This window comes from Notechis scutatus, chromosome 1 (genome assembly GCF_049901735.1).
Source record: "Notechis scutatus isolate UNSWTSFEM ecotype Mainland chromosome 1, rNotScu1.2, whole genome shotgun sequence".
In the NCBI taxonomy this organism is placed as follows: domain Eukaryota; kingdom Metazoa; phylum Chordata; class Lepidosauria; order Squamata; family Elapidae; genus Notechis; species Notechis scutatus.
The window spans coordinates 248,821,595-248,844,837 of NC_142009.1; the positions used below are offsets into that span (position 1 = coordinate 248,821,595).

General features: G+C 41.4%; 1 protein-coding gene across 3 annotated transcripts in view; it reads right to left on the reverse strand.

The window, feature by feature from the left end:
* The window catches only part of SYT9 (synaptotagmin 9), a 116,257-nt gene that overhangs the window by 47,739 nt on the left and 45,275 nt on the right, over nt 1-23,243 (reverse strand). The window lies entirely within an intron of this gene.

Here is a 23,243-nt window from a genome sequence, read left to right on the forward strand (position 1 = left end):
AGGCAAAGCAGGCAGATTGAGTTGCTCACAGAAGCATTCAGTGATCTATCTGCCATCGGCTAGCTCAGTCTCTCAAATTTGCTTGCCATGAGTCTGCACTGAATTTGCTTGCAAGCAAACCTACAGTCCTAAGGTAGGTTTGGCTGTGCTGAGCTGAAGATCTAAAGACTAGCTAGAAAGCAAGAAATCCATCCATTTCCTCCTTCTCAGCTAATCTAAATCTCCTGGCACAGCAGAACAGATGATGGTGGGAAAAAGGAAAAATAGCATTTTAGCAGGCAAGTTTACCGGATAAGGAGTGAGTGGGTGGGGAAGGTTTCTGTGGCCCATGTGGGCAGTGCAGCCTTGTCTTTCTGCGCAGCCTGGATTAACTGCTTTGGGGGGGTGCTCTGGGGGTGAGATTTCTCTGCGGCCTACCAAAATTTTCTCACGGCCCACAAGTGGGCCGTGGCCCACCAGTTGGCAACTGATTTAAAATATGCCACTCGGTCCCTTAGCAGTTCAATCCAGGTAAGAATTCACTAGTTCAGCAGGCTCTCTTGAGTTGAGCTCAAAAGAATAGAAAAGACTTTGCATCTGAGGTGCTCGGAAAACATTCCAGTCCAGCTTACAGCCTGGGCTTTTAGGGGATCTCCATTCCCAATAATAGTCAGGTCCAACTTTACTTAGATTTTTTTGAGATCAGCCAAAGTTCATGAGGAACTACTGCTTGCCATGACTCCTTGAACTTTATATATCTTACAATGTTTGTTCATCCATCCCAACTCCTGTAAAAATGTAACACAGAGAGTTAAGTCATGATTGCGCTAAGAAAACCAATGAAATACAAGCTGGAGGGGAGTTCACAAAGGTATTTAAATATAGTCAGAGGTCTCAACAGCTACCAGAATGGAGTAGAGCTGAAGAGATACAAAGAGTGAATTGTTGGAAGTAATCTAGTTTCAATTAAAGATGTGAGTGCTTTATAGAAGAGGTATTAAAAAGAGTTTTTATTGAGTTACACTACTTTACTTCAATGAAATTTTGATTGCATGCATCAAAGCTCTGGGGTATCTGTCCTTGATTTTTCATAAAGTGGAGTTCATCGCTGCTTTTGCATAAAGCACGTTTTTGAGGTAGCGCGTATCTGCTTTATGCTCGTTACTCTTCAGAAGTCCAGCTTGAATAATAACATTGATACAAATGCTATTTAAAATCATCACACAGTTTAGTAAAGGAGCCTGTCCTACATTTCTTTAGTCCTCCAGCATAGCTACAAGGAGATTTAAAACGGGAACTTCCGGTTTGAGCTTCTTCAGCGACAGACCGAAACCTCGTCTCTGCGAGGCTTTAATCCGTGCTTGCCGCTGGAGCGCCCCGAGCCGGCTGGTTTCGGGGCTAAGCCACCCTGTAGAGGTGGTGAAGAGGGGGGAGACTGCCTGCAGGGTTGAGGAGAGCCGCATCTCTCCTCCCCAGCTGGCCATTACTTCCTTTCCCGAAGGCGGTTGCAGCAGTGGTCAGAAATGGCCAACACAAAGAAGAACTCGACCGGAAAAGAATGTGCAGGAGGAAGATAAGAGGAGAAAGTTTTGGTTGACTGGGTCAAACAGCAAAAGCAACAAATAAGGTACCCTGGAATTGAAACTATTAAAAAACAATAACATTGTTCCCTAAGAAGATTTTTAAGCTGCAAAGGAGAGGGAAAAGGGGAAAAAATTGGTTTTTTTCTCCTTTTCCTGTACTGACAGCTAAGAGACTTAAGTAAGAAATTGGAAAAAAATCCACTTTGACATCAATAGGCATTTAATGCTGAAAATAAAAAGTCAAAGGGATAATAAAGATTTCTGGATAATTAAAAGCTTTTGAAAACAGGAAAGGAGCGAAAAAGAATAAAAGGGCAGGATCTGGAAGGGAGGAGACTGCCTGGAATTAAAAAAGAACTTACAGCAAAATCTCAACAAGAATTCCAAAAGATACATTCTAACTGAAATATCGCAACAAAAACCCCAGGAAGAGAAAGTTGAAAAAGAAATAAGAAGATATAACTCAGGACTATTTGGATTACTTGATGATTTCTGGATTCTTGGTTATTGTTTTGAATGACTAAAATCAATCGGGTGGCTGTTTAAAACTGTTTAAAATGGCTCCACTTTTAGAAGAACTGAAAATGGAACTTAAAAAGTACAAAGAAGATGCACAAGAAGGGAGAGGTTCTTTTGGCTTCATATTTCAGTTTTTAGAAATGGAGATTTGGAATTATGAGAAACAACAAGAAATGCCTGCAGAACAAGAAGATTGTGACAAAGAAGAAGCCATCTTTAATGAACAAGTAATCTTAAATGGGGGGAAAAAAGGAAAGGGGGAAAAGAGAATGGAAAGTTTAAGATTGGGAAAAACAACTCCCCCCCCAAATAGAGTGAAAAATAAGTATAAAATCAGAAAGCAACAGAAGAGGGAAATGCAGAAGAGAGAATTATAACTAGAGAGACAAGGGGGTAAAAAGGGGAGGGAGAAGATGAGAGGGAAGAAAGAAAGGAAAAGAAGTCATAAAGGACAGAAACAAAATACAGAGAAACAGGGCCTATTTAGAGATAATGGGTGAAAATTTAATGGAAAAAGGGATTCTGCAAAGGTACATAAGATAGTATGGTTATATTAGAAACAGAAATAATTTTAGAAAATATGAAACAATGTATGATTAAAATGTCTGATAAAATAGCTGTCGTAATTCAGTGGAATGCTTGTCAATAAATAAATGTAATAAAAGTTATATTTAATGATTTATAAAACATATGTGAAGAGAAATAAGGGAAAAATTAATTATGGAGATTATATGTGTTCTTAAGGAAGTATGATATTTAATTGAAAAGAAGTGTTAAAGATGTTATGGTTTTAATGATTATTAATGATAGAACTGAACTGGAATGGAATGAGGGTTTATAATTACATATATTTACAATCCTTTTTTTAAAAAAGAATATAGTGTGTATTATAAGAATGTACCGTATTTGCCGGCGTATAAGACGACTTTTTTGCCCTGAAAAACATGCCTCCAATTGGGGGGGTCGTCTTATATGCCGGGTCGCCTTATACGCCGGCAAATAGTAATTGGGAAGCACTGCGGCTGCCCGTGGTTGAGGCACTTTTGCGCACCATGGAATGATCCCGTGAAGCGAAGGCAGCCAGCCTTCTCCCAGCTCCCAGGAAACGAGGCTCGCACCGCCCGGGCTCCGCTGAGGTATCCAGCTGGGGCTGTCAGAGTTGTTACCGCTGGCGCGGCTCCGGCGGCTCCAGTCCCAGCGTTGCCTCGGGAAGGGAAAGGCAAAACCAGGAGCCGCTGCTGCCATTGCAAAGTGCCGCCGCGGCTCTTCCTTTTGCCTTTCCCTTCCTGAGGCAACGCAGGACTGGAGCGCGCGGAGCCGCGCCAGCAGTAACAACTTCTGACAGCCCCAGCCGGATACCTCAGCGGAGCCCGGGCGGTGCGAGCCTCGCTTCCTGGGAGCTGGGAGAAGGCTGGCTGCTCCTTTCGGCTTCACGGGATTCGCTTTCCACGGTGCACAAAAGTGCCTCAAAAAAAAAAAAAGTGCAAAAGTGGAAGGCGTGCGGAAGAGGGGGCGAGTATATAACAAACTATATTTTGAGTGGAAATGTTGGGGGGTCGTCTTATACGCCGGGTCGTCTTATACGCCGGCATATACGGTACCAAGCAGAATTCGATTGGAAGTTATGTATTATGTATTATATTGAAAGTCATAATCTTAAGGTATATATTGAAGTTTAAATAAGAATTGAATGGATGTAATTAAAAGATATAAAGGTGTCATACTCCAATTCGTAACTACAGGAGAAAACTTGTTTAATGAGAAAAGATAATATGAAATTGAAACAGAACAGACAAAAGTATAAATTGAATTGAGATGAGATAATCAAATTAAAATTGAGAAAATTAAAAGAGGGGAAAAACTATATAGAAAATGTAAAATAGTATAAGATATGGAATAGAATACAAAAAGGAGCATGAAATTGAGTTTTGTGTCTGTTTACAGAAGTTCAACCCGGGACCATGCTATTTTCAAAAAAGATGTTTTACTTGTATTTTGTATGTGTGAAAACCCAAATAAAACTTTATTTTTTTTTTTAAAAAAAGGAGATTTAAAACAACTATTGCTTGGGTCTGATTAAACCATTTATGCCATTACAGGTAGTTCTTTGTCTTATGACTGCAACTGAGCCCGAAATTATTGTCCTAAGTCGTGCCAGTCATTAAGTGGGTCATCACTGACCGCAGCCATTTTATGACCTTTTTTTCAGCAGTCATTAAGCAAATACTGCACTTTGTAAGTAACCTGATTATCTGCAATGGCCTTTTTTTTGTCAGAAACCAGAAGTAAACACCAATTTCCAGCAAAAAATGTGAAAAATCGCAGCCACATAAATGTGGGCCAAGTGTCCAAAAATGAGATCATGTGACTGCAGGGGAATCCGATCATCAGAACTTCAAATCCAGGTCATTGGTAGCTTTATTTGGGTCCATCGCTAAATGACCAGACATAAGATACCGTATACATCTGAACATACTGAAAGATGGTTTATTGATATTTTATATTTTATTTTTGCCTACGTTTATAAATAGAGATAGGCTATTTCTGAACACTGATTATAAAGGTGTGATGTCTCCTTTCTTTCTTTGTTGTGTTTCAGAAATGTCTACACCACTGCATTCAAATAAAAATAAAAGGGAGGATGGAAAAACAACCCTGAACCTCCACTGTAGACAGTATCTTCTTTTTTTAAAAAATATTTTCCTTTCTTTTTTGGTTGCATGTTGGGAAAGAAGGTGAGATTCTAAAGCTAATTGGATGAAAGAAGATTTAAGTTTCCTCCATCCATGTATGCATGGAAGTTCTAATCTGGATTGGGCCTTCATACTAATTATATAAAGATAGATAAATTATATAAAGATAGATTTTATTAGATAAAAATATCTGTACTGCATCCTGTTATAGCAGGGGTGTCAAACTCGTGGCCCATGGGCCGGATGTGTCATGCACTGGTCACACCCAAGCCCGGTTAGTGAAGGGGAGAAAAGGGCATTGGTACTTACCTGACACGCCCGTTCCCTTTGAGCTGTGAAGAGCATCCAGTAGTGGGAGGTGCTTCAGTCTCTACATGTCTAGGCTTGGCTTAATTTATGGAACGCTCCTCTTCCTCCACGGTAGTTCTCCCCAGCGTTCCCCAGTTTTGGTGAAGACGAGAGAAATAACCGCCCTCGTCCTCAATGCCCTAACAACTCGTTGGCCGAAACAGGACCCCACCAGACAGAAAAAAAGGGTGGGGCTGGATGCTCTTCACAGCTCAAAGAGAACGGGCGTGTCAGGTAAGTACCAACGCCCTTTCTCCCATGAGCTGTTCAGAGCATCCAGTAGTGGGACATACCAAAGCTTGGCCTGTCCTATGGGAGGGACTCCGTCTGGCCTGGAATCTCCTCCTGGTCCCTGTGGACCCGTTGCAGAACTCTTCTGCCAAAGGAGGCCTCAGCGGATGCAAACACATCTATTTTATAATGCCTAATGAATGGCGATGGAAAGGCCCAGGTTGCGGCTCAACAAATTTCAGTTATTGGTGCCTGTGTGGCCCACGCTGCTGATGTTGCGTCGCTCCTTGTTGAATGAGCTGTTATGCCCCTGGGCACCTGCAGGGATTGAGTCTGATATGTTTTCGCTATCGCGGCCTGTAGCCAACGGCCTATTGTAGAAGGTGAGACCTTGCATCCCTTAGTGTTGGGCTGAAAAGACACAAATAAGGCCTCCGTTTTTCTGAAAGCCGCTGTGCGGTTGATATATATTTGCAATGCTCACCTCACATCAAACCTATGCCATTGTAGTTCCAACCCTTGGGATGGTCTGGGACAAAAATTAGGATGTATCAGCTCTTGTGCCCTATGAAAGACCGAGTTAATTTTGGGTATAAATGTAGGATCAGGACAAAGGACCACCCAGTCAGAATGGAAAACACAAAGATCTTGTCTGACAGACAAAGCTGCAATCTCTGAAATACAACGAGCAGAAGTGATCGCTACAAGGAAAACTACTTTATACGTCAGAAATTGGAGACTTGACAATTTCAAGGGTTCGAAAGGGCCCTTAGTGAGTGCAACGAGGCCCTTGCTAAGGTCCCAGGTGGGATAACAGTGTACCGCTGGAGGGCGTAAATTTGTGGCTCCTCGAAGGAAACTCCGTATGCGTGGATGATGGGAAAGAGATAGTAGACCTTCACAAGTAAGAACTGACACCAAGGCCGCCACCTGTCTTTTCAACGTATTAGGTGATAATCCCTTGTCAAGTCCCTCTTGCAAGAACTCTAGGATTTGAGCCACAGATGGAGAGATGGGATCAATTCGAGACTCAGTACACCATTTGCAGAAACTGGACAATGTGGCATTGTAAATGCGAGTTGTTGAGGGGCATCTGACGGCTTGGATAGTGGCGATAACTGTTGGAAAACTCTTGGCTCTTCAGACAACTCCGCTCAACCTCTAGACGGTCAGGTGCAACCATTGAGGGTCTGGATGTTGAAGGGGTCCCTGGGTTAGCGAAACCCTGGCTGGTGGAATTCTCCATGGTGTTGATACGGATAGACTGCGGAGGTCTGCAAACCACGGCCGTCTGGGCCAGTAAGGAGCTACTAGAAGTAGTTCCTCCCTCTCGTCTAGCAGTTTCTGGATGACCTTGGGAACCAGTAGAAGTGGCAGGAATGCATACAGAAGTCCCGGGGGCCAACGACAGCGGAGCGAATTGAAGTGCTCCGCTCCTTGCGAGGGGTACCTGGAAAAAAATCTTGGGAGCTGAGCGTTGAGGGGGGAAGCGAACAGGTCCACCACCGGCTGTCCAAATGTCCTGACCACCTCTTGAAACAGGGTCGGATGGAGGCGCCACTCCGATTGATCGATCGTGGCCCTGCTCAGCCAGTCTGCCTGTATATTCGACAGACCCAAAATGTGCTCTGCTCTCATGGAAAGTAGGTTGTTCTCCGCCCAACGACACAAGTGCTCCGCTTCGCGCATGAGATGTTTCTACTGTGTGCCCCCCGTTTGTTTATGTGAGCTTTGGCTGTTACGTTGTCTGTCAATATTAGTATGTGCTGATTGCATACCTGTGGAAGGAAGCTGCGGAGAGCCAGGTGTACTGCTCGAAGCTCCAGCCAGTTTATGCTGCACGACTGTTCTATGGCAGACCAGTGGCCTTGGGTTGTGAGCGATTGAGCGTGCTCTCCCCATCCAAACAGGCTGGCATCGGTGGTAATGGTAAGTGTGTGTGGCTCTTTGAAGAGGCAGCCTCTGTTGATGACTGGTCTGGTCCACCAGAGGAGAGATATGAGGACCTTTGATGGTACCCTGACCTTGTATTTGAAGTTGCTTCGGCCAGAGCGCTGATACGGGAGCAGGAACCACTGGAGGGATCTAGTGTGGAGCCGGGCCCAAGGGATGATAGAGATACACGAGATCATCTTGCCTAACAATTTTGATAGTTCCGCTAGGGACACCCTCTTAAGACCCCTGATCTCCTTGATTAATTGCTGAATGCTATTTAGTCTATCTGGTGACAGGTAAACTTTGCCTTCCACCGTATCTATGACTGCCCCCAGATGGGTTAACCGAGTCGATGGTGTTAAATGAGTCTTTTTCCAATTTATTGAGAATCCATGTTGTTGTAGGGATTGTAATGTGTTCTGAGTATCTTTGACTGCTTGATGAGCGGAAGATGACAAAATCAAGATGTCATCAAGATAACACTGGAGTCGTACGGAGATATCACGGAGATGAGCAGCTAGCGCTGCGAGAACCTTCGTGAAGGTCCTGGGGGCAGAAGCTAGTCCAAAAGGAAGGGCCACATATTCAAAATGGTGGTCATTATAACAGAATCTCAGAAATTTATAGTGGGAAGGCCGAATAGCAATATGTAGGTACGCCTCCGTCAGGTCTATGGACGTCACCTTTCTGATGCCAAGTAAGATAGATTGCAGGGTGTGCATTTTAAACTTGCGACATACTAAGAAACGGTTGAGACATTTCAGATCCAATATTGATCTCCACCCCCCCGAACTTTTGGGAACAACAAAAAGATGTGAATAGAAACCTCACCCTTGTTGGTTGGTGGCTACTGGCTGGATGGCTCGTATGTCCAGTAGGTGTTGGATAGCTGTTTCCATGAGATTACGTTTAACCGGGTCTCTGGAGAGAGGGCATGACATGAAAAAATCTGGGGGAGTGGATTGAAACTTCAGCGCAAGGCCAAATCTAATTGTGTCTCTGACCCAGGAATCAGAGGTTGAGAAGTCCCATTGGTCCGTGAATAATTTAAGGCGTCTGCCAATGGGGGTCGGGTGCAGGGAGTTATCTTGGACGCCGAAAGGACCTGTTTTCTGCTCCCCGAAAGGATCTCTTGGATTGACCACCCCTTCTGCTCCTATCCCCGAAGTCGGACCTGTCTGGCTGCTGCTGGTCTGAATGATGGGGGTCTCTGGTATCTGGGTGAAAAAGATCCCTGGTAAAAGGGCCGAAAGGATCCCCTCTGAAAAGACTGAGGGTTTCTAGAATCTGACTTCCAAAAAAGGGAAGATAGAATTTTCTTTTTGTTTCGGGTTTCAATTAGTAGCGGATCAAGGGAAGGGCCAAACAGTCTGTCTCCCACAATTGGGGATGAAGCCAGCTTGCATTTGTGCTTAAAGTCCGCTTGCCAATCTTTTAACCATAGTAAGTGTCACGCTGTGACATGTGAAGTAATGGCCCTGGCTGAAAACTTGACTGCATGATAAGTTGCGTCAGCTGAGAATTCAGCAGCTGCTATAAGTTTAGCAATATCTTGGTGCGCTCTAAGTTTGGAATTAGGGACATGTTCCCATAAGAGGCGGAGCCATCTGAGAGAAGAACGGGTGAAAAAGGAGGCGGCCGTGGCTGCTTTGATGACCCACGCGTCAGACTGATGGGCTCTACGTAGGGCTAGCTTGGCCCGTTTTTCCTCCGGCTTTAATGCCTCCAGCGCATCACTGGGGATGGAGGAGGACCACTATAGGTTCATCTACCTCGGGAGTGCTAATCCCACTATAGGTTCATCTACCTCGGGAGTATTCAATAATTTTGAGAAATCAGGGGCCAAATTGAAATATTTCCTGTCATATCCAGTGGGGGCTGGGTACACTGCTGCAGAGGCCCACTGTTTCTGTACCAGGTCCGAAAACATGGCAGGAACTGGGATCACCTCTGCTTCAACTACTGGTTGGTTGAAAATTAGATCCTCTGGTCCCTCTTCCGAAGGAGTGGTAGTGGTAGTAGGGGTCGACTTGTTTAGGCGTGCAATATTTTTTGCCTTAAACAAGAGAGATCTGAAAAGTTGTGGGCGGAATAAGCCTGTAAAAACAGATTGGTCAGGAACAAGGCCTTTATCCTCAGACATTCCCCTTTCTAAGGGGTCTGCTTCTGACAGGGGCTTGCTGTCATGTATTGATCCTGATTCAATCTCTTCCATTTGATCAATTTGATCCACTTCTTCCTCCTCCTCCTTCTCCTCCTCCTCCTCCTCAGTCGGCCCTTGGAGGGGGACCTTCCCTTGTAAATGTACCTGGGTATAGTGCTGCTCCGACCTGGTCAACGACCTCAGCAATTGGGATTCATGATCGGCGATCACAGGATATTCCCTGGTCATAACTGTGTGTTGAAGACCTGCTGCGATTCCCTGGCAGATTGCCAGCTCCATCCAGGCCTTCATCCTCTCTGGAACTTCCTCTTTAAGAATGTCGTCCTGACGAAGACCGGCAGCTGTCGGAGTGAATGTAGCTTCGGGAGCCCTTCGCGTGGTCGGTGTCCCAGATACTTGGGCCTGTTGGCCTTGGGGAGCCAAGCTGCACCTGGATGAGAGGGAGAGATCTAGGGGAGGAGGAGGGTGGGAAGAGGTAGACGGACCTGGACTGAAGGAGAAGAAGTCCTGTGAGACTTTGTGCACCTCCCGTGTGCACTTATCTATCTGTTTTTGTAAAGCTTTATGGCGCCTGATGGCATCCCTTTCTGAAGTTTTAGAATTCCCTTTAGTCTGCTTAGGTTTGTGCTGAGATTTGGCTTTGACCTTCAAGGATGAGGTCTGAGAATCTGCCATTTCGATTGAAGTTGGAATTGCAGTATGCTTGTTATACAATACAATACTGTGAAGGCGGTTGGCATGCCCAGGGGCCTGATCTGAGGACAGACCAGTTGCCCTGATGATGTTTTTATTGCCCCCTTTCCTCTTTTTTTTTTTTGAATAATACCTATCTATAATGAGTTGTATCTCAGTAATAATATTTTATTGATATTAAAATATTACACCGACGAGAAAATTATTATTATTATTATTATTATTATTATTATTATTATTATTATTATTATTATTATATAACCACTTATATATATATAATATATGTTAGGGATAACATTGTTTACCCTAACTGGTTTGGGTAAAAATAATAAAAAAGTTATCATGGTTTGTTGGTTAAAGTGTGTGTAACTTTAACTACAAGAATGTAATTAAGGGTGTGGTTGTAAAAGCACCATAAAAGAAGCAAGTCAATTGCAGCTCTCTCTCTCTCTGGCTTAGTCATCCCTAATTACTGGATGGATTGATGACTGCGTTTTTCCTTACTGGAACGGAGGAGAGAAAGGAGTGTTGATTTCTCAACGGAGAGAAGAGATAATACGGACTGATTTATTGTAAGTGAACTGACATTGGCTATTCAACATGGACTTAGCAAATTGAGTATTCCCGACTGGACTGACTGAAATGATACATGACTAATGGACCATTTATTTTGACTATGCTATAATTCTTAATGGAATAAACTATATTTTTGATAGCACAAGCGTATCTGTTTTTTACTGCGTGTTAACTAGAATACAAACTTATCTCACACATTTACCTGTCTGCCTATCTGACTACGCTACACATTCTGTTTAGTTTGTTTTCCTTAACACTCGTTGGGGAATTCAGGCTTAACAATATATATATATATATATATATATATATATATATATTATATATATGTATATGTATATGTATATGAATATTAATTAAGTGGCAAGATGTTATGTGCTGAGAAACCAAACAGCCAAATTGAGAACGCCTAAAGGCCCAGATTGATAAGGGTAGAGGCCTTCAACAGCTTCCCTGCACAGGCGGACACAGGCCTAGGTGCTCGCTGTTGTGCCACTGGGTTGATTGGGCTGTGAGGGTTAAGCCAACAATTTAACTGTAAGAATAGCCTTGAATGTAGAAAAAAACCAAGACGAGGGTATAATGGTCCCCAGTTTTCCTGAAGGGAACCTCTGCTCAGAACAGAGTTACCTCACACAGCACGAAATGGAATACAGACGCGCGGCCACGAGGTCTTGTAAGAAAAGATGGCCTCCGGCCGTTAATCTTTTGGCGCGCTCCTCAGCAGCAAACTCCCGCCGTGTGAAGGAATAGCCTCCAATGGCTTTTCCTATAAGGCTAAACAGCGGGGAAGGGTGGAAGGCACTAAACATTTGAATCCTCCACCCCAAGTGGCGTTCAGAGGGGGAAGGAAAGTGATACGACTCTGTTGGGAGCAAAGAGCTCACGCCGCCGTTCGGGTAAAGAAAGTCTGTGGCAATCTGTTGGAATGGCAGCGGTAGAAAGATTGGTTGTGGGGAGGGGGCGCAGAGCAGCACTGAAGCCTCCCGCCGCTTTGGGGCGCGAATTGGCGCTTCCCTGTAATGCAAGTGATCTCTCTAATGCAAGCCAACGTCGAGAGATCGCAATGCAATTAGAAGGCTAAAGGATTCTAAAGACAAGCTGATTAACCTTCAAAACTGCTAGCTAGGAAAGAATTTTTCCTGTTTCGGCCAAGGAAGAATCACAAGCACTGCCTATCTTTCACGAGACTGAGCCAAAAACTGGGGAACGCTGGGGAGGAGTACCGTGGAGGAGGAGGAGCATTCCACAAATTAAGCCCAGCCTAGACATGCAGAGACTGAAGCACCTCCCACTACTGGATGCTCTGAACAGCTCATGGGAGAAAGTCCCAATACATCACGTGATGCAGCCATGACAATGTGAGTTTGACACCCCTGCTGTACTGTAACTTAATATGTCCTTAAAATGGGCATTATCATACCCAGTGATCTTTAGTTCAAAACTCAGTTGCTACCTTGAAACTGCATTCAGAGTTTATACATAACATACATACATACATACATACATACATACATATATATATATATATATATATATATATATATATATATATATATATATATAATCTATCTATCTATCTATCTATCTATCTATCTATCTATCTATAAATTTTGACTTCCTTTTTAAAGCTTCTTTTCCTATATCAAGACAAGAGTGGCTGGAGCAGTGTTGCTCAACTTTGGGGACTTTAAGAAGTGTGGACTTCAATTCCCAAGAATTCCCCAACCAGCATGCTGACTAGGAAATTCTGGGAGTTGAAGTCCACAATCTTAAAGTTCCTAAGGTTGAGAAGCACTGGGCTAGAGGGTTATTGTGGGGATAGGGAAGATAATGCACTCCTTGGATTTTTTTAAAAGATTTTTTAAAAGATTTTCGGCAATTACCTACATTGATGCCATGGCTTTATATGTTGCATAATGATACAAGCTTAGATAAATCTGGATCCATGTATATGCGGACTAAAGCAACCGTGCTGAGAATGATGGGAAGTAATGTATTTTCAGTTAGGTATTGGGTGGACCCTTTTTACATTCTTACAGCACCCTAAAATAAAATGGAAGCATTGCCATCTTCAAATATGCAACCTTTGTAGCTATGAATGTCATTCAATATGGGACATTGCCTGCTGTTCACAATTACTTGCTTCCCAGATTTCTATAGCGATGCATCAGGGTTCATAGAATTGGCTCATACATGACTGCCTCAAACAGATGATCTTCCTCTTGAAAGACTGCCTTCTTTTCAGTATATTTGAGGAGCTTTCAAGGGTGTTATGACACACAGCCATGGCAGAAGGAAAACATATTTCTGCCAACTTAATTCTTTAGTAAAAGAAAACAAAACTTATTTGAATTCTGATATTTGGAATTTTTTTTGGTTAAGGTTCCTAAAAGCTGAATGTACAGCAGATTTATTTTCTCTGCAGATTGAAAGCAATAGTTTAAAAGCTTCCCACAGATTCAGAAACAGTATTTTGGTAATATACGCTCATTGTTCTCTTTCTCTCTCCCAGAGGAATAACGCAAACAAGAAAGGAGAGACACTGTTAAAAGAGTCAAAAAAGAGACAACAGGAAAGGGGGGAAATGAGCAGCAATACACTTCAGACATCTGAAACACTTCAAAAAGCAAACTAAAAGGGAACAAATATGAAGTGCAACAATTTTTTGCCCTAGCCTGGTCTTCAAAAGGGACATGGTGGCTCAGTAGCTAAGACGCTGAGCTTGTAGATCAGAAAGATCAGCAGTTCGGTGGTTCGAATCCCTAGCACCACGTAACAGAGTGAGCTCCCATTACTTGTCCCAGCTTCTGCCAACCTAGCAGTTCGAAAGCATGTAAAAATGCAAGTAGAAAAATAGGGAGCACTTTGATGGGAAGGTAGCCGTGTTCTGTGCACCTTCGGCATTTAGTCATGCCAGCCATATGACCACGGAGCGCTGTCTTCGGACAGCGCTGGCTCTTCGGCTTTGTAACGGAGATGAGCACTGCCTTCAAGAGCCAGAAATGACTAGCACGTATGTGCAAGGGGAACCTTTTCCCAACTCCATAGATATGTGGCATCTTGGCTTGAGATGATATACAGTACATTGCAATGACCTTCAGCAAAAGACACACCAGAGAAGCACCACCAGCAATAGTATTATTATTATAATATTATTATAAAATAGCTATTTTGAACTCTGCTGTATAGTGCAGTGTTGGTGTTGGTGTGGTGTCAGGGGTTTCTGGTTCAATGTGTGAAGGGTGAAGGATGTGTGTTTGTGTTTATTTTCATGGTCATGGTCATGATGTGCACTGAAGATGGTGTTTGATTTCATTGTACGAGGTCCAATGACAATAAAGTAAACTATTGCAAAAGCTCTATGGCAGGGGTCTCCAACCCCCAGTCCATGGCCTGGCATAGGCTGTGGAACCAACTGCTCTTTTCACTCTGCCCCCACTGCTACTTTGGAAGAGAAGATGTTAACATTAATAACTTTGATTTAATTACCTAAGATAGTGTTGCTTTCACATTTTAAAAATGGGTGTGGTTAATCCTATGGGTTTCCAGGGAATTAGGACAGAATTATTATGAAGACAAAATAATCATAAACCATTTCATCTAAGGCAACTCAAAGACAAAAATCCCAAATGTTCTTTATCATTCTACTTTTTTCTGGCATGAGAGATGGGGTGTTTTTCCCCCCCACTTCCTCACATGGATTGTCAAACATTACTGGAGTAACTGTGGCTTTATGCATTTTTTTTATACCAACAAAGAAGATTGTCTGTTTGCTATGTACGGTATTCGTTGCTCATCTTCATCATATGTCTCAAAAAGAATTCAATGCATTGTCTCCACTTTCCTTTTTATTGCATAATCAGTGTAAACTACCAAACTCTAAAACAGAGATCTCCAAACTTGGCAACTTGAAGACTTGTGGACTTAAACTCCCAGAATTCTCCAGCCAGTAGCTGGAGTTGAAGTTGAAATCCACAAGTCTTCAAGTTGCCAAGTTTGGAGATCGCTGTTCTAAAATCAGATTCTTAAGGCTATTATATGCTTTTCATTTAGGTGGGCACTTGTCAGGCATAGAATATTAGAATACCTAGGTGCACTCTGGATATCTTCTCACATCAAAATTCTGGCTTATTCTGCTGGTGTACGCTGCTCCATCATCCCCATTTGATTCTTCCTGCCACATTAAATAATCATGAAAGCTACTTCCCCAGCTTAATTTAGAGTGATATGTGAACCATGAATATTGGCTTGCTTGAAAAAAAACTGAAAAAGTATCTAATGCACATATATTAACTTATTCCAATTATTGGTAGCAAGCTCTGATTGTCTTGTGCAGTACAACAGGGGTCCCCAACCCCTGGGCTGCTACTTAGAACCGGGTTGCAGAAGCAGCGGGCAAGTGCACGTGTACCCCCACTTGTGTGAGTAGTGGGCAAGCATGCCCACACAAGCTTGCCACCTGCTTGTGCAGAACCACGTCCTCTCACTCCTCCCACCAGTCTTCAAAGCCGGAAAGGTTGGAGAATTTTGCAGTACAGAGATGGAGACCACTCTTGCTGGTACTACAGTCCAACTCCATTATGGTATAAGTTAGCTGGAAAGTTCATTGATATTTGCCAGGATTTTATCAAGACAACCTTAATTGTGAAAGGACATCTCAAAGGTGTTTTTTCAAGAGGCAACTGGACTTTTTGGTTTTTCTCTGAAGACATTTTGCTTCTCATCTAAGAAGTCCCGTTCAGAAGTGGTATTCAGCAGGTTCTAGAGAACCAGTAGCAGAAATTTTGAGTAGTTCAGAGAACCAGCAAATGCCACCTCGGACTGGACCTGCCCCCATCTATTCTCCGCCTCCCGAGTCACAGCTGATAGGCTGGGTCTTCTTTTGTTGCCTTGCACAGGAGAACGGAGCTGGAAAGCAGGTTAATGGGGTGGGGAGGGAATGGGATTTTGCAGTAACCTTCCCCCTGGAGTGGGGTGGGAATGGAGATTTTATAGCATCCTTCTCCTGCCACACCCACCAAGCCACGCCCACCAAGCCATGCCCACAGAACCAGTAGTAAAAAAAAAAATTGAACCCCACCACTGGTCCCGTTGCCTCTTGAAAAAGCACCTTTGGGACAAACATGACCTGGATGACTGAGAATCTCCATACACATTTGAGAATGGATGGTTTGTTTCATTCATGGGAATAAACCAGAAGCATCCTGAGAGAATGCAATTACAAACCACTGAAAACCACAAGGTTATAGTCACTCGAGGATCAAACTTGACATGTAGTCCTTGACTTTATGACCACAATTGAATGCAAAATTTCCATTGATAAACAAGACAAGTTGTTAAGCCCATTTTACAACCTTTTTGGCCACAATTGCTAAGTGAATCATTGCAGTAGTTAAGTTAATAACATGGTTGTTAAATGCATCTGGCTTCCCCATTGACTTTGCATGTCAGAGGGTCACAAAAGGTGATCACACAATTCCCAGGACATTGCAACCATCATAAATACATGCCAAAGCATCCAAATTTTGATCACATGTCTGTGAGGATGCCGCAAAGATTGCAAGTGTGAAAAATGGTTCTAAGTCACTCTTTTCAGTGATGTTACACATTTGAACAGTCACTAAATGAATGGTTGTAAGGCAAGAATTATCTGTATTCATAGCATACCAGAGAAGATTACTATTTTTACTATGTGGTGTATACAGGACTGAAGTAAGCATCTGTTCTCAGTCAGACTAATGAACCATACTCTTCTATACAGATGAAAAGTAAATGTTTATATAGCACACCTCCACTCTTTACAAACTTGAAATTTGGCACGTATGTTCCTCTTGGCTTCTAGGTGCTCGCTAAGAAAGGATTTTTCAAAATGACCATCAGAGCATTAGTATTTCGTATATTATTATCATCATCATCATCGTCATTGTTGTTGTTATCACGCTCTGATGCTAAGAAGTTCTACCCCACCCCTTCCCCACCTGAACAGAAATCTGTTCCAAATGTAAAACACAAGCAGAGGAGTTTCAGTTTCAGAGCAGCAACCAGCTTTAGTACAGAACAGTTGAGCTAAGCCACGCTCAGGCTCCTTGCTGTCTCCTTCTTGCTCACACAGCAAATATTGTTTCACTTTCCAAACAGCCCTCAACTCTCCCACTGACAGGATGCTAGCCAGATGAATACCTATGGATACTGGTAGGCAGAATTCCCCCCCCCCCCTTATTTTCCTGCTCAAAAACTAAGCCCAACTGCATAGTTTCCTAGCGAAGCACGGGTATTGAGCTAGTGTATGTATGTGTGTGTGTCTGTGTGTGTGTGTGTGTGTGTGTATACTATATATATTCTAAACACAACAGCTTCGTATAGAATTAAACGAGAAACACAATTTTCACACCTACTTCGTTGCATTGTAATGGCTCAGGTCAGAGCATGGCATAAAGAAAACAACCCTTGCAAGAGATTGCACTGTGTAAACAGTGGGTTAGGTAGAGAAATACAGCCAAGTGAAGTATATTTTGGGATTGCCACATGGAGCAGTTGATATTTAGAAAGTAATTCATTATACCCAGGAAAACTGTGAAGCAGTACTTTAAAACAACTTGACAAGCAACACGCAATAGTTCTCAGAGCCAAGTGCTGAAGCCACAGTTTTATGAACAGCTTTTCCTTGTGATTTCTATTTCCTGGCAAGCATTTCTACAAAGCTGGTCTCCTCTTTCTTACAATCTTTATCTCAAAGAATGAGTACGATTAATTATCACTTTAACAGAGACTTTGGGAAACCGAAGAAACAACTCACAACAAGCAACATATGTTCTGCATAACCTGTCTAATTTGCAGCATTTAAATTGACTCCAAATTTAGGTTACAGAATGAGAACATTATGATACTGTGTATTGTGTGACCCACTCAAAGACATATTAAAACAAACAAATAGACATGTAATACAGCTAAGTTCAGAATGAAGATTCCTTCCTCTCTCCCTCCTTCCCTTTATAACATGGATAGAGTTGAAAAAAGGTTGCAAGTAGGTCAAATATTATTGAGTTTATATTTAGAAGAAAACTGCTTGTTAAAAGAGAAAAGCCGCACGTGCTGGACATTTCTCCTCACTTGCAGCTGATTGTTTTTTTTTAATCCTGTTTCATTCCAAATGTTATTGAATATGCTACAGAAATGTTAAGTATCTTTTAAGACACCAAGTACAAAGCTCTGCAATGATTTTTGTATGGAGAGACTTATCCTTGCAAAGACTGAAAAATACAAATGTCAGAAGACACAAAATGAGGTTACCCTGCGCCAACCCATCGGAAAGAGAAAGGGCAATCTGAAATCTAGCACATTTTGCATGAAAAAGCACAGAAGAAGCCTTTAATCCTCACTAGAATATAAAAAATTGATAGGTTGCCATGAACTGGGGCAATGGGAATACTCAATATTACTTATTCATGACCTAACTTTTCTATTCACACAGGTTCTTTATTTCAGCTGTTCTATGAAAGGATGGATTGATCACCAGATAGGATTAATAGCTGACAGCATAGTATATGCCTTCACCTCCTCTCATCTTGCAACAAGCAAAACAAATGTACCTTTGAAAATAAATAGATAAACCCATAAGCATTTCTGTGGTGTTCTTTGAATGAAATTTCCATACTATCTCTTGGTGAAATCATATTTATACCTGCTCAAAAACACCCTACTGAATTCAGTGGAACTTACTTCGGCTAGAAGAATGTAACTTCAGGCACTCTGCTCTGATATAACCCAGTGAACACAATAGATGTGCACTGGAGTACTCTGTTAAGCATTTTATATTTAGATATTTAGACTATTTCTAATTCCTCTTTGCCCAAACCAAGCCGTGGGACCTTAACACCCCTAGGAAAGATGCAGACCAGAGAACCAGGTCAGATGTCTGCACAGTACAGTACATTCTAATTAGACTGGACAAAATAATTTATATACAATAATTATTTTCATCTTTTGCTATGACTATGGGCTTTAAGAAAGTAGATTCTGATTTTGCCGCTGACATGCATACAATTAAATTCTGTTCATATATTATCAACAGAGTCAAAAGTAGGTCAATAGCCAAATGTTTCATTGTTGCTCCAAGGAAAACTAAGGTGAAAAATAGGTTGGTTTTAATTAAAAAATTTGCACTGCCTTGAGTCTGAGAGAGTAGCATTCTACGTATGAACACTAACCAGCCTCACATTCAATAGCCACCGTTGCCTTCACAAATTTAACAGATCTGAGTTAATTATAACTAAAAATATATGCTTATGCTTAAGCTGCAAAAACTGAAATGAATGAGAGATAACAAAGATAGTGCCAAAATATTATGGAAGCCAGATTACACATAGATCAAATAAGGGAAATGTACAATACACGGACACCTTTCAGACCCTGATAAGCTCAAGGTTGCAGTTCTCTTTGTACTTGGCCATATGGATTTCATTATGAGAATTTTAATCCAGCTTTCCCAAACAGTATAATTGGAGAATTCTGGGATCTATTTAAATCAACAACTTAATCATTTTTGTAAAAAAAAAAAATCCAAGGCAGCTCTTCCAGACATTCTAAGATGCAGAAGCCTTGATAACCATAGACCAATTTTCTACCTCCAAGACCTCTTTGCCCAAACCAAGCCATGGGACCCTAACACCCCTAGGAAAGATGCAGACCAGAGAACCAGGTCAGATGTCTGCACAGTACATTAGTACCAGACTGGCTCCTGGCAAAAAAGTTGCTATAGTAGAACTGATGGTTCTTAGCTCTATGCTGGAAATAGGCTGAGAAAGGAGCATTAAAGTCTTGTCTTACATAGAGCAAATTGCTGAAAATTGGTCTTTTGCTGTGGCTGCTGCTTGCTTTCCTACTAATTTCATCTTATTGTTAGCACTTGGCATGTTGTTTAAATACACTTCCAAATTCTCCGTCTCGTTGGATTTGTTTCTCAACTTGCTGTGGCTTCTGCTGCAGCATATGACCGCCTAAGGTGTTTGAAAGCAAGCCTGATTAGATTCCTATTTCTTGCTGCTTTTGCTCATCTTAGTACCTCTCTGCTCTTTATGTAGGGCAGAAGGGTTTTACAGCCTGTCTCGGCTAAGAAATTTATAGCTGCGTAATTACCCTTCATAGCCAGGCAGCAGCAGAGCCAGGAAAGCAATGACCACCCTCTATCATCAGGCTTTCAAGAGGTAGATCAAGAGCCACAAAGTTGACAGAGTCCCTCGTGGCTGTGATTGGAAGCTTATTGTGTTTTTAAAATGATTTAATGATTGTGTTATTAAGATTTTATGTTATGATGGCTCTTTATAATGTTTCATAATTGTGACCCAACCTGTCCCACAAAGTAGGCTGTGTGCAAATGTTGTAAAATAAATAAACAAAAACAACAACAACAATGCAACTATATTTATATAAATGAGAAGTCATTTCCTACTCTCAAGAAATAGGATGCACAGAAGAAAATATAATTGTCGGGCAAAATAATTTCTTTTTTTTAGTGCAAAGACTAGCTCTGACATTTCTTATTATGCGGAACCAAAACTCTGGGAACTATAATTCCATACTTTAAAGGGGGCTTAATGGATTATGGGATTCAAAGTCTATAGGGCCAAGAAGTAAAATCCCATTACATTCTATGACATACCAGAACACAAAAGCCAAAGTGTTCCAATGTATCACAGTCCTCCATGAAGACATTTTCCCCCCTTTGTTCAATTATGTCTGATTCTAGGAGACTACTTGGACAAAGTCCCTGCAATTTCCTTAGCAAGGTTTTTCAGAAGCAGTTTGCATTGTTTCCTTCCTGCAGCTGAGAGAAAGTGATGAGCCCAAGGTCACCAGCCGGCTTTGAGTCTAAAGTGGGTCTAGAGCTCAGCGTTTCCTGGCTTCTAGTCTGATGCCTTAACCACTACATCAAACAAAAATTCAGTGCAACCTTGGAATAGACAAGCTGCTCATAATGAGGGATCCGAGGGAAGCACAGAGCAAAACAGAAAGCAAAAGTGAGCAGCAATGACTTCTGAAGTAGATGTTGTTAAGACAAAATTGTCACATGGTAAAGAGAAGAATACAAAACCAGTGGGTGGCAGTCTACAGATACACATAATTAGTCTTCAGATTAAAAAAAAAAGTTCTATAGTTCAACCATGTCCATTTCCTCTCTCATTTCATTACAGACATTTCAATGTCAGTATTTAGTTTATTACTTGGGTGTTAGAATATCTGCTACGTGGGACACATTAAAAAATAAACAGAAATTATTTTCACTTAGAAGAAAACAAGAAGAATGTTTGCATTTCCGAACTTTCAGGAAATAAAATTAGATCAACTTCTGGCCTCCTCTGGATCATGTTACTAAAGATATTTACCTCAAAGTCTATGGTCAGTTGCAGATTACAAATTCTGGCCGGGGTAAGAAACCAAAATCTATAGCTTATCAGATGAATAACCTGCATTTATTGTACTCAACTATTTTCAAAATTGTTTTTCGTGTATATTAGAGGTACAATTGGGGAAACTTGCAAAATAAAACATTGCATGAATATCAGCGTATCTCGCCAGCTGCCCCGATTGAATCCTTCTGAGCAAGTATGAGAAGAACCTTGTGTCACCATCTGCTTCAAGCAGGTTTACTTTGAATCTGCAGCATATTTCCAATAGTTCTTCTCTCTTGTTCCTAGTCCAAAATTCTTTGGGTAAGATAAAATGTTGGTGATCCCAAGGTCTGAAACTTGGCAATGTCACTCTAAGCTGGTACAGGAGAAAACCAACACTATTTATTTATTGTATTTATTTATCAAATTTATATGGCTGCCCATCTCACAGAAAGTGATTCTGGGTGATGTTCAACAATCCCAAATATGCACAGAATTTCTTCCAGTGTGGAGAAGATCTGCGGATTTGTCATTATGCAGAAATTACAATCAATGACCTGGAATTCATAGTACTAAATTCACCACACTGGTGAAAAAAGGGTGTTTTGCCAGAATGCTGCCACCATTTTTCTATTCAGGAATGGGGGAAGAGGATTACAACAGTGAATAGTTTTTTTCAAGAACTTTTGACTCTTTCTGCAAGTGTTCAAAATAAACAACTCATTTAGTATGACCTGAATGATCCTGCATCCCTGCATATTTGCAGCTGCTATGAACAAGCTTTTGAAAACTGACCTTAAATGCTGCGTCCAAATAAATACATTGGGGATTTTGATAAAAAGAGGAAAAGTTAATTGTGACTGATGGAAAACTACTGTGCCTTTTCAAGTGACTGATGTCAGGGTTGTATTGTATTCAATTTCACAGGAATGGAAAGGGAGTATATAGATCTTTGGCTTGTACTATTTAAGGGATCCTGCCAGAAGCAACACTACAAAATTGGATACATTCTAGCACAATGAAACCACAACCTTTATCTTAAGAGTTATAGCAGTAGAAAGCCAATATATCCACAATGATACACGGAGTTCTGTTTTTAACTTTGACTTTATTTTTAACATGTGCTATTCAGTTTAATTGTACAACCACACAGCTGGTAAATGTCATTCTTCTCATTAAACCAACAATATTGTTATTGATATTAGTAATATTTTATTACTTTTATGAACAATGTGTCTGTAATGGTTTTCAAGACTTAAAATTTAAATCTGAAATTATAAAGCATATTTTCAAGAACTGGTGTTGAAAATGCCAAGGCATTTAGGGCAGTCAAGATGTACAAAAAGCAGAAGAGGGGAATACAGGCTCAGCCATGGTCACTATAATAGAATTCTTATACAGTTATTTCACAACACAGTGGGACAATTAGGGATCCATACTGGCAAATCACAGAAATATAAGAGTGGAAAAAGTGAACTAAAATCTATAATCCTTTCCTATAAATGTAGTTGAGTTTGTATTGCATTCTAGGGGAAAAACTGATTCTCCATCCCCATCCCCAATACTTTGGGAGACAAAATAATTTAAGCTAAATTATTTTATTATTTCTCAGTTCACAGAAGTTATAAGTTAAGCTTTATAGAAAGTAAGGAAAGAAGTTACTACCAACATTTCTCTTCTAATGGTTGAGGTTACAAGTTAGACTTCCAGTTTTCCTTACTCAAGACTTTGGTTTTTATACTTATATCATGTTTCCTGTGCCAGTAAAAAAATAAATAAAAAAGGCACAGAATTAAGACAATTGTTGGGACATAGGATACTCTCTGATACTGAAACTCAGTTCCAAGTGACCTGCAGGAAGAAAATGGAAGCCTGATAACAAGGCGTAAAAATGTCAGGCGAAGGATTGTGTAAAAGGGGTGAATGCAAGACACTGGCACCAAGGTCTGGATTAGGGTGATTACATTTATTGAGAGTAGAGACTTGGCGGCTTTTCCTGCCTACGCAAAGGTAATTCATTATTAATGAGTGTTGATGCACCTTTTCTCTCTCCTCTATAATCCTCTGTCAAACTACTGTTGGAGCTTTTAGTCTAATTGGCTGTGAAACCAGTAATCACTGTTTCAGGAGTCTT